Raw genomic sequence first — 11179 nt, 5'->3', positions numbered from 1 at the left:
ATGTGAAGCCCTTATTCTGAATTTTGCTACCATGAATAAAACAAAGAATCAGATAACCTTTTGCTGTTGTAAAAAATAATTATTATAAAATTATTATAAAAATAAAAAAAAATCCAGCTCAGAAAAAGGGTTGAGCCTTTTTAAAATAATACCGGACATTTAAAAAAACATGCACCAAAGCTATGGGGAATTGGGCATTATGGAATAAAACCATTCAATGTATGCTTAAGTTTAGAGGTTAAGCATTTTAATACAAATTTTTGCTGTAAAGGGATGGGAACACCTATGCAGATACATACACAGGTAGTCCTCAACTTACAACAGTTCATTTAGTGACCATTCAAATTTACAATGGTACTGGAAAAAGCGACTTATGACCATTTTTCACACTTACTGTCATTGCAGCATCCCCATGGTCGTAAGATCAAATTTCAGATGCTTGGCAACTGGTAGATATTTATGACCATTGCATTGACCATTGGGGTGGATGGGTGTGTCATGTGGTCACATTTTGTGACCTTCTGGCAAGCAAAGTCAATGGGGAAGCCAGATTAACTTAACAACCAGGTTGCTGACCTATCCACTGCAGTGATTTACTTAACAACAGGGGCAAAAAAAGTCATACAATGGAGCAGAACTCATTTAACAAATGTTTCACTTAGCAAAATAAATTTTGGGGTCAATTGTGGTCGTAAGGAGGACTATCTACCAGCTAAGCCATGATGGCGAACCTATGGCACGGGTGCCACAGGTGGCACACAGAGCCATTTGTGCCGGCACGCGAACTGCAGGCAAACTTACCTCACTGCGCATGCACACACCTCACAGCTGATTTTTGGCCAGTTTGAGGCCTTTTTCGGCCTCCCAAAGGCTTGAAGAAGGCTTCTGCAGGCTTCTGCAGGCTGAAAACTAGCCCCATTTTGCCACTTCCTGTTTTTCCGAAAATACTGGAAGTGATGAAACAGGGCTAGTTTTCGGCCTGCAGAAGCCTTCCTCAAGTCTCCGGGAGGCCGAAAAAGGCCTCAAACCAGCCAAAAATCATCTGTGAAGCGCAGTGCAGGTAAGGGGTGGCGGGGTGGGTGGGGATTGTGCGTGCATGTGTACGGGGTGTGGGAGTGCACGCATTGCCTTCTGGGTACTGGCATGTGAGCGTGAGCGTGCAAGCACGCGCACAATTTTTGGCACAGGAGCCCAAAAAAGTTAGCCACCACTGAGCTAAGGTCTTACAAAATTGATGATAAATAAAAGGTTGGATCCTTTTTGGAAGTAAATAATAAATACCAGGGTGTGGCACCTTCCTTCAGTATTTTTGGAGTTCTAGATATCAATATGATGAAAATTTAAAGCATGTTTTATGTACACACGTTAAACTGTGTGAATTAAAACCTCCAGGATAAGTTCCTTTACCAGGGAGTAAAGCAGATGGTGCTTGCTGGGAACTACCAAGTGAATAAATCTTTCAAGAAGAGATTGGACTGCCATTGTCAGAAATGATGTAGGGTCTCCCACTTGGGCAGGGGTTGGACTAGATGACCTACAAGATCCCTTCCAACTCTGATTATCTGTTATCTGTTAATCTAAAATTGGAATATTTCTCTATTCTTCAAAAAACATCTCCTCGTCTGGCCTCTCATGACTGTAGGGATGCTGCAACAGTCGTAAGTGTGAAAAAGGGTCATAAGTCATTTTTTTCAGTGCCATGGTCATTCCACACAAGCAAAGTACCAGCAAAGGAGGGGAAAAAACCTCCAGAGACGTTCCTGAGACAGGAAGTCTAGTCCTGCCAAGAATGTAATAAGGGTTAATGGAGAGGCAGTTTCTGTAAGCACACCAGAATGTTTCCTTCCTGCCTTCCTTACAGGATTAGGCCAGTAATTTCTTCTAACAACCGGTTCTCTGAACTGCTTAGAATGTTAACAACCGGTTCTAGCAAATAGGTGCGAACTGGTAGAATCCCACCCCTGGTCCTGACCCTCCCAAAGAAATCCGTTGCTGGATCTCATTGTCACTAGGATTAGACTTAGACTTTTAGAATAACTTTATTGTCACTTTAAAATGTACACTAATTGCCAGACATTAAAAATGAAATTTTGTAGCAGACAGCAGCTGTCAGAAGGATGGATTCGGTGTCAATCTAGAGCAGCCTTTTGCATGCCCACTTTCACCCAATATAGAATAGAATAGAAACAGAATTAAAATTAGAATAAAATAGAATTAGAATAAAATAGAATTAGAATTAGAATTAGAAGAGAAGAGAATTAGAAGAGAGAATTAGAATAGAATAGAATAAAAATAGAATAGAAATAATAGAATAGAATAGAATAACAGAATTGGGAGGGGCCTTGGACCTCATCAAATTTAGATTTCACCTGATTATGGAGTTCAAGGTGGCATACACAAAACCTTTGCCTGTCTATAATAATAATCTGTAAAGTATCTTGCACTGAAAGAGAATTAGAATTTAGAATAGGGAATTGAATGAGAATAAAATAGAATAATAGAATAGAATAGAAAATAGAATAGAATGAACAGAATAAAATAGAACAGAGTTGGAAGGGACCTTAGAGGTCTTCTAGTCCAACCCCCTCCTTAGGCAGGAAACCCTACACCACTTCAGATCAGAGAAAGGGTTATCCAACATCCAACATATCCCCCTTCCCAGTTAGAAGAAGCTCTAACGCCGCCCCACCCCCGCAAAAGCCTCCAAATACTCCCCTATTTCTTTCAGCCGAGCGCTCAAAACAGAAAAATAGGGAGAAAAATGCAAAATGTTGCTTCGAGGGCTGCCTTCCTCATCCCAGGGCGGACTACAATTCCCGGCAGTCTTTGCTCCCGGGCCTGCGCGGCCCCGCCCACTACGTCTGCGAGGCCCGACTTTCGGGCTGGCGGAGCGGTGAGGCGGAGCGGTGGGCGGGGTCTCCCCGGGGAGTGGGCGGGGCCAAGAGGTTTCCCCGGGGGTCTGGGGCGAGCAGCAGCAGCGGCGGCGGCTGGTTTGGCGCTTCCAGGCCGAGCGGAGGCGGCGCAGGTGAGCAACGCGTGGCTCGGCCGGGCTTGGAGCGTGCGGGGCAAGGCAGGGCAGAGCAGCCGGCCGCTTTCTCTTCCCCGGCTGGGGCGCGGGAACGGCTTTGGGGCGGCGGGATGCCTTTGCTAGTAAGGCAAGCAAGGTCGGGCTGGCTTCATCCCTGCCTAGCAAAGGAAAGGGCCGGAGGGAGCTCGGCTTCTTCTCCCCCTTTGCAACGAGAAGCCCCCAGAATTGCAAATAAATAAATAAATTCAAAAATATTGCAAAAAATTTGCAAGAAGAATTGCAAAAAGAAAATTGCAAATAATAATAATAATCAGGCGCACCGGCGTTGGGTTCAGACGAGCATCCATGGGATCCCCCCGCCGGAGGACTTGAAATTCAAGGATAATCTTAGACCACCCGAGTCCTGAGGTTGTGGGGGGCAAAGGATTTTTCCAAGACGTGATTGCAACGGGGGGGACGACCCGGTCTTGTGAACCCTCTGCTGGAGATGCGTGTTGGAGAGTTGTGTGAAAGTGTGTCCTGACCGATTGAAGGAACTCCGGCTTCGTTGGAGGGCAGCTGCAAGCCGGGGAAAGGGAAGGATTTCAGAGGTATCTTAATTTTTAGGGTGCCCGGATCTCCCTTCAGACGTTGGAGGGAAACACGTCTTAATTCGGTTCACGTTTGAGCCACTTGGATCATTCAGGGGGGATATGGGGTTCTTGAAGATTTGTCCCCAAATCAAACTAATATTGGGGGTGGGGAGATATTTTGTTATTTTAATACAGGAAGGAGTTTTTCTTCTTTCATTAAAAATGGATGATGGACAAAAATATTTTTTTTTTTTCGTACCAAAGTTTTACGAACTTCAGTGATGGGGCTGCATTATGAAACAAAATTATGAATTGTAGGAAGAGCTAGACAAGAAATTTGCCACCTTCCCATGCCTTCTTACAGTAATCCTTGTGAGATGGATTAGTTTAAGCTTTTGACAAACTTGGTTTCTGAAAGGGGATTTTTTTTGACAACCCTGGTATTTGGATCTGGGTTTAATTGGTTGGCCTGTTTTATTTTGACCCCCTTTTTTAAAAAAAATGTTTTTTTCTTAAGTCCATGGCTGGATTTTTCTATAAGTTTTGCTGGTCACCTGATTTCCCTCCATCTCCCTTCCCTTTAACTGTTTTAAAACTACTTCTTATTTTTTTTTTCCTCCGTCCTTCCTTTCTTGCATCACTCATTTGCTTCATCATGCTTTTTTATCAGTAGGATATGTTTTACATAATGTGCCCAAACAAATTGAATGCGGAGGAGAATCATGACTAAAGTATTTTAATTACACAGGAAAAGATTGCAATTAAACCATTTGCTCGAGTTAGGGAACCACACCGGGAGTTGTGTGTTTATGGCCACAATTAAGCTGGGCTGGTATGACACACACGTAGTTTTATCTTGGGGAGTTGCACATCCTTCTATCCCACAGTTCAGTGTACAGGTAGTTCTCGAGTTACACAACACTTCATTTAGTGACAGTTTGAAGTTCCGTCACTGAAAAAACCTCACTTGTGACTGTTTTTTCACACAAGTGTTACAGCAGTGATGGCTAACCTTTTTGTTGGCGCAAAAGTGCCAACAGTGTGTACGTGCCTGCACACGCATAATGCAATGCATGCACGACCCCCTTCCACTCGCCCTACTCCCCTGCACATGCGCATGCGACCCCCCTCTGCTTTCCCCACCACCACCCTGCGCATGTGGGTGTGACCCCCCCTGCACCCCGTTTTGGGCCTAGTAGGCCTCCCTGCGGCCTCCTGGGAGCAAAAATGGGTGTGGGGGGGCCACACCACATACACCCCGTGCCTCGTTTTGGGCCTAATAGGCCTCCCTGCAGCTTCCTGGGAGCAAACCAGGGAGCGTGGGGGGGCACACCACACACCCCTGCACTCCCCCCACCCTATACACGTGCGCATATGACCCCCCTGTGCTCCCCCCGCGCATGCGTGGCAGAGACTGGAAAATCAGCTGGCTGGCGGGAGGCATTCGCGATGGAGCTGACCCGGGGTGATGACTTGCGTGTCCATATAGAGGGCTCTGTGTGCCACCTGTGGCTCGCGTGCCATAGGTTCGCCATCACGATGTTATAGTATCCCGATGGTCATGTGATCAAAATTCAGGCCTGTGGCAGCCGACTCGTACTTACGACGGCTGCAGTGTCCCTGGGGTCACGGGATCGATCCCCTTTTGCGACCTTCTGACAAGCAGAATCCAGGGGAATGCAGATTCACTTTAACCACCCAGTTACTCATTTAACAGTGGCAGTGATTCGCTTCACAACGGTGGCGAGAAAGGTTGCAAAACGGGACAAAACTCACTTAACCAATGTCTCACTTAACAACTTACATTTGGGGCTCAATTGTGGAGGATTGTATTGTGTAAACTCAGAAATGTGGGACAGTTAGGAAACCCTCGTTTGTTAGGTATAAATTAGACGTGTCTCCCCATGCAGTGAATAAAATCTAAGGTGAATTAACAAACAGGAATTCCAAACTGGTTTGTTTCTCATAATTTCCTAAATCCCATCATTGCCTCCAATCCAGCAGTTGGTTTGTAAATCTTTCTTTTTTACTTCTTTTATTTTATTTTTTTCTTCTACCGATCAACTTTTTCTAGCAACGATGCTCCTGGTTTTTTTTTCTTTGTTTGTTTGTTTTACTCCTACATTTGGACACTTTCATTGTACCGACAGTCCTCACCTTACGACTGCAGACACAACCAGATTTTTACATTGCTGAGTGAGGTTAAGTGACTATGCCTGTTGTTTTTTAAAAAAACAAAAACAAAACGTGGGTGTTGAGAAAATCATGCAGTCGTTAAGTGGATCGTGCAGCCACTAAGCAGATCCAGCTTCCCCCCCATTGGCATTGCTTGTTCACAAGCCTGCTTGGGAAGATCACAAATGACAATCACGCTGCCCCCATTGTAAATACATGCGGATTTGCCAAGTTCCTGAATTTTGAACCCATGACTCTGAGCGTGCTGTGACACATAAGTGCAACAACTGGTCATAAGTCACTTTTTCCCAGTGCTGTTGTAGCATGGCTGGCTGGGGAATTCTGGGAGTTGAAGTCCACAGGTCTTAAAGTTGCCAAGGAGGTTCACAGTTGCCACTTCGTTTTGTCATTTTGACTCTTTTTTTAATGATTGCTTTCAATTTGCCATTGCGAGTGGGGCAGTTGTGCAAGCTGAAGAATTTTTTTTAAAAAAAAGTACAAAAAATGTGGGGGAAAGGAAATAAAAAAGTAATCGGTTGGGGCAGTTAAAAGGTTGAAAAGAACATAAAAGATGTTCAAAGCAGTTTGGTCTAATGGTGAAGGCACCAGACTAGAAAGTGGGAGGACATGTGTTCAGGTCTTCCCTTAGCCATGAAAGCTGGCTGGATGACTTTGGACCAGTCACCAGGAGATGGTTAGTTCTATTCCATAATGCCCAATTCCCCATAGCTTTGGTGCATTTTTTTTAAAATGTCCGGTGTTATTTTAACGACTTTAGCACAAACTTGCTTGTCGAAAATGTTCTTTGCTTAAAAAACATTCAGCATCCTGAAGAGTGAGGGGAAACTGCATGAAATTCAGTTTTTTTTAGAGATTCATCTGCATACTTTCTATTCTCATTGAAGATCACAATTTCATTTCATGTGAGCACGTGTGAACTCACAGGTGGTAATGGCAATTAAGGGCTATTTGTTGTTGACTTTTAGTACACATGCTGTTACTTGTGTTATCGCTCGTACATCTCAATGAACCAATCTCTGATCCCATTTAGCAAACCAGATGTTGGCACTGATGGCTCAACTTTAAGTAAGCATGATGGGGCAAGACAATTCTTGCCAGTTGGCGTGTTGGGTAGGTGGGGAGGCAAGTTTGAGATAATATCCAGGCTCCAGGGCATGAATGTACTGCCTGGTGAACCTCCATGGATTTGAGAATCACTCTATTATCGATGTAGGGACACAGTGGCTCAGTGGCTAAGAAGCTGAGCTTGTCGATCAGAAAGTTCGATGGTTCGAATCCCTAGCACCGTGTAACGGAGTGAGCTCTCGTTACTTGTCCCAGCTTCTGCCAACCTAGCAATTTGAAAGCATGTAAAAATGCAAGTAGAAAAATAGGGCGCACTTTGGTAGGAAGGTCACAGTGCTCCATACGCCTTCGGCGTTTAGTCATGCCAGCCACATGACCATGGAGATGCCTTCGGACAGTGCTGGCTCTTTGGGTTTGTAACAGAGATGAGCGCCACCTCCTAGAGCCGGAAATGACTAGCACGTATGTGCGAGGGTAACCTTTATCTTTAATTGCTCTGGAGGACATCAGATACAGGTGAAGGAACTTACAGGTAGCCTTTGACTTAATGCAGTTTGTTTAATGACTGTTTGAAACTATAACAATGCTGGAAAAAAAAATGACTGTGGAGCAATCTTTGCACTGATGACTGGGTGTTTGGTAACAGCCACACATTTTTAACAATCAAGTGATCATCATTTGTGACCTTCCCAGCCCAGCTTCTGACAAGCAGAGTCAATGAGGAAGGCCACCAGAGAAGATTGCAAATCAAACCATGCAATGTCTTCCTTAATAACTGTCATGACAAAATTTTGGTGGGGTCACATGTTGCCTCATTTAATGACCATATGCCTTAATGATGATTTCCCCCCCCCCCCCTATTGTGGTCGTGAGTTAGTGTCTATATACACTGTAATTGAATGTAAATGAAATGAAGTTCAAATTACTAGAAGAAAAGGAGAAATTTTCTGACTGTGAGAACAATTAATCAATGGAAGAACTTGCCTTCCAAGGTTATAGGTGCTCCCATCACTGGAGGTTTTCAAAAATAGACTGGACAACCATTTGACCGGGCTGGTATAAGATCTCCTGCCTTGAGAAGGGGGGTGGACTAGAAGACCTACAACAGAGGTCTCCAAGCTTGGTAACTTTAACAGAACTCTGGGAGTTGAAGTCCACAAGTCTTAAAGTTGCCAAGTTTGGGGACCCCTGACCTACAACGTCCCTTCTAGGCCTTTGCTTCTATGTTCTATGTAAATGGAACAATCCTATTGATAGGAGCAGTATTTTGTTATTGTTCCGTTGCTAAGTTGTGTCCGGCTCTTCGTGACCCCTTGTACCATACCATTCCCTTTATCCTCCACGGTCTCCTGGATTTTGTCTAAATTCATGTCCTTTTCGTCAATGACCTTATCTAACCATTTCCTCCTCTGCCGTCCCCTTCTCCTTTTGGCCTTCCGTCTTTCCCGACATCAGGGTCTTCTCCAAGACGTCCTCTCTTCTCGTTTGGTGGCCCAAAATCTTTGAGCTTCAGGATCTGTCCTTCCAAAGGACAGTCAGAGTTGATTTCCTTCAGGATTGGCTTGATTGGGTCTCCTTGTCATCCAAGGGACCAGGGGTGGGCTTCAAAAATTTTTAGCATCGGGTTCTCTGCCTGGTTGCTAGATGGGCGTGGCCATGACTTAGTCAGCCTCCTGCACCACGGCGGGGGTGTCATTTTGCCCCCCCCGGGCTCTGGAGGCTTTTCTTGAGCCTCCAGGAGGGCAAAAACGGCTTCCCCTGGCTCTGGAGGCTCTCTGGAAGCTGGAAACGGGCCCATTTCCAGCCTTCCCAAACTTCTGGGAGGCCTGTTTTTCGCCCTCCCTCAACGTCCAGGCGCGCCTGCACTTACCTGCATCCAAAACAGGCCGCATGGGGACCCCTGGGAGTAGTGGGGTGTGGTGGGCAGGGCCAGCCAGGAGTGGGATTTGGCGGTTCTCCAAACTGCACAGAATCTTAACTAGGGGGCTCTCCCGAACCCCTGCAAACCCCCAATAGCCCACCCCTGCAAGGGACTCTCAAGCGTCTTCCCCAACACCACAGTTAGGATCAGTACATATAATTATAACAGGGCGCCTTAGGTCCTTCTCTGTGTGATAGGAGAAGGACTTACCTATATTGTGCACAAAGTGGAATTTCAGAAGTATATTCTGGATCACATTCTGGTGCCTTTGAATATATTGGACTTAACCTTGTTTGATCTTGCCAACAGTTTAGCTCTTGGGCCCATCCGCTGAAGCTTAATGGAAGTGAAGTCTAACACATCCGAATGACTTCAGGTTGGGTGGAGAGTAACTTCTCTCTATCAATAGTAACCGTAGCAAGCTACAATTTCTCTAAAGGTGACCCATTTTCATCCAGAGAAAACATGGCCGCCTCAGCCACAGAAATATTGGTTCTTCTCTTGCCTTCTCTTGTTATTGGCAAGTCCTAGGTAACGCAACCTCAATCCCACCTTTAAATCTACATTGACTTTGGGGCGGTAAGGACTTCATTGAAAAGTTCTCCTGCTTTATGGGAGCTGCCAAATGAAATAGGTTAGCCTAAAAAAAAGTTTTGATAAGGCCTGAAGAACCTTTTATACGGCCTAAGGAACATTTGGTGTTTCTAGAAACAACATGGGGAAAAAAAAAACGGGTGGATAAATTAAATTACACTTTCCTAGAGGAAAACAAGCTGTCCAGTTTCAGGAAGAACCAAAGCCGCTGGTTATCTAAATGAATCATGGAACATTTGGGTGGATTGCAGAATATTCAATGTTTAATGAAGCATGTGATTCAAAACAAAGGATATTGATGACCTTTTCGTCGTCGTTTGCCCAGAATAAACATCCATCCTATTGATAACATACTGGGACTCCCGGGAACAAACGTTTAATGAAAATACATTTTTATGAATGATCTATTCTCCAAAGCACCAGAGGCGAGGGACAAGAAGTTATGGATGGAAGCTTATCAAGGAGAGATCCAACCTTGAACTAAGGAGAAATTTTCTGACAGCGAGAACAATTAATCAGTATGGAGTGGTTTGCCTTCAGAAGTTGTGGATGCTCCATCACTGGAGTTTCAAAGGAGCTTTTTTTGAAAAGGGCAACTAGACTTCCTTTGTGTTTCCTTGAAGACGTTTCGCTTCTCCTCCAAGAAGTAGTTCATCAGCTCCTAATGCCCGTTTCCAAACCGATGAAGCTTCTTGGATGAGAAGCGAAATGTCTTCAAGAAAAACAAAGTACAGTTGAAAAAAGAGCATCTTTGGGGAAACCATGGCCTGGATGACTGAGAATCTCCATCATTGGAAGTTTTTGACACTGTACAGCCATGTAGAATAGAATTGGAATTGGAATTGGAATTGGAATAGGAATAGAATAGGAATAGAATAGAGAATAGAATAGAGAACAGAATAGAAATAGGGTAGAATAGAACAGAACTAGAATAGAATAGAATAGAATAGAATAGAATAGAATAGAAAATAGAATAGAATAGAATAGAATAGAATAGAATAGAATAGAATAGAATAGAACAGAACAGAACAGAACAGAATAGAATAGAATAGAATAGAATAGAATAGAATAGAATAGAATAGAATTCTTTATTGGCCAAGTGTGATTGGACACACAAGGAATCTGGTGCATATGCTCTCAGTGTACATAAGAAAAAATAAAATACATTCATCAAGAATCATAAGACATAACACTTAGTGGTAATCATAGTTTACTAATAAGCAATCAAATCATACTAGGAAACAAATAAAACAATATAAATTGTAAAGATACAAGCAACATGGTTATAATCATAAGTGGGAAGAGATAGGTAATAGGAAGGATGAGAAGGATAATAGTAATACAGTCTTAATAAGTAGTTTGACAGTGTTGAGGGAATTAGTTGTTTAGCAGAGGGATGGCATTCGGGGGGAAACTGTCCTTGTGGCTAGTTGTTCTGGTGTGCAGTGCTCTATAGTGTCATTTTGAGAGAAGGAGTTGAAACAGTTTATGTCCGGGATGTGAGGGGTCTGTAAATATTTCACAGCCCTCTTTTTGACTCAGGGTGCAGTATACAGGTCCTCTATGGAAGGCAGGTTGGTAGCAATGTGATATTCAAAAGCAATCTTTTTGTGTTCTCTGTTTGAAATGCTAGTGCTGAACCTGAGCAGTCCACCAGTTTTCTGGTCAATAGAAGCAGTAAATCCTTTAAAAGCAAACTTTGATTGGCTGGGATGAAGAGCCTTTATCTGACGGATAAGGAATGGCATAAAGAAAGACTCTGTTTGTGTTGCCATTCTTTGTGTGTTTCTGCGATACCCTGAG

The 11179-nt window shown here is 43.9% G+C and overlaps 1 protein-coding gene across 2 annotated transcripts in view; it reads left to right on the top strand.

The window, feature by feature from the left end:
* Positions 1 to 2917: 2917 nt before the first annotated feature.
* SLC26A5 (solute carrier family 26 member 5) overlaps positions 2918 to 11179 on the top strand; it is a 48122-nt gene continuing 39860 nt past the window's right edge. Inside the window, exon 1 of one of the 2 annotated variants that reach the window (XM_026677214.2) lies at positions 2918 to 3025. The gene's annotated coding sequence lies outside the window, so the exon portion shown is untranslated. Of the gene's footprint in view, positions 3026 to 6831; positions 6862 to 11179 lie in introns of those variants that run through there. The other variant, XM_087967763.1, reaches the window with a different exon arrangement.

This window comes from Notechis scutatus, chromosome 6, assembly GCF_049901735.1.
Source record: "Notechis scutatus isolate UNSWTSFEM ecotype Mainland chromosome 6, rNotScu1.2, whole genome shotgun sequence".
Lineage (NCBI taxonomy): Eukaryota > Metazoa > Chordata > Lepidosauria > Squamata > Elapidae > Notechis > Notechis scutatus.
Note: the sequence above shows the minus strand (reverse complement) of the source record. Positions and strands in the feature narration are given on the sequence as shown.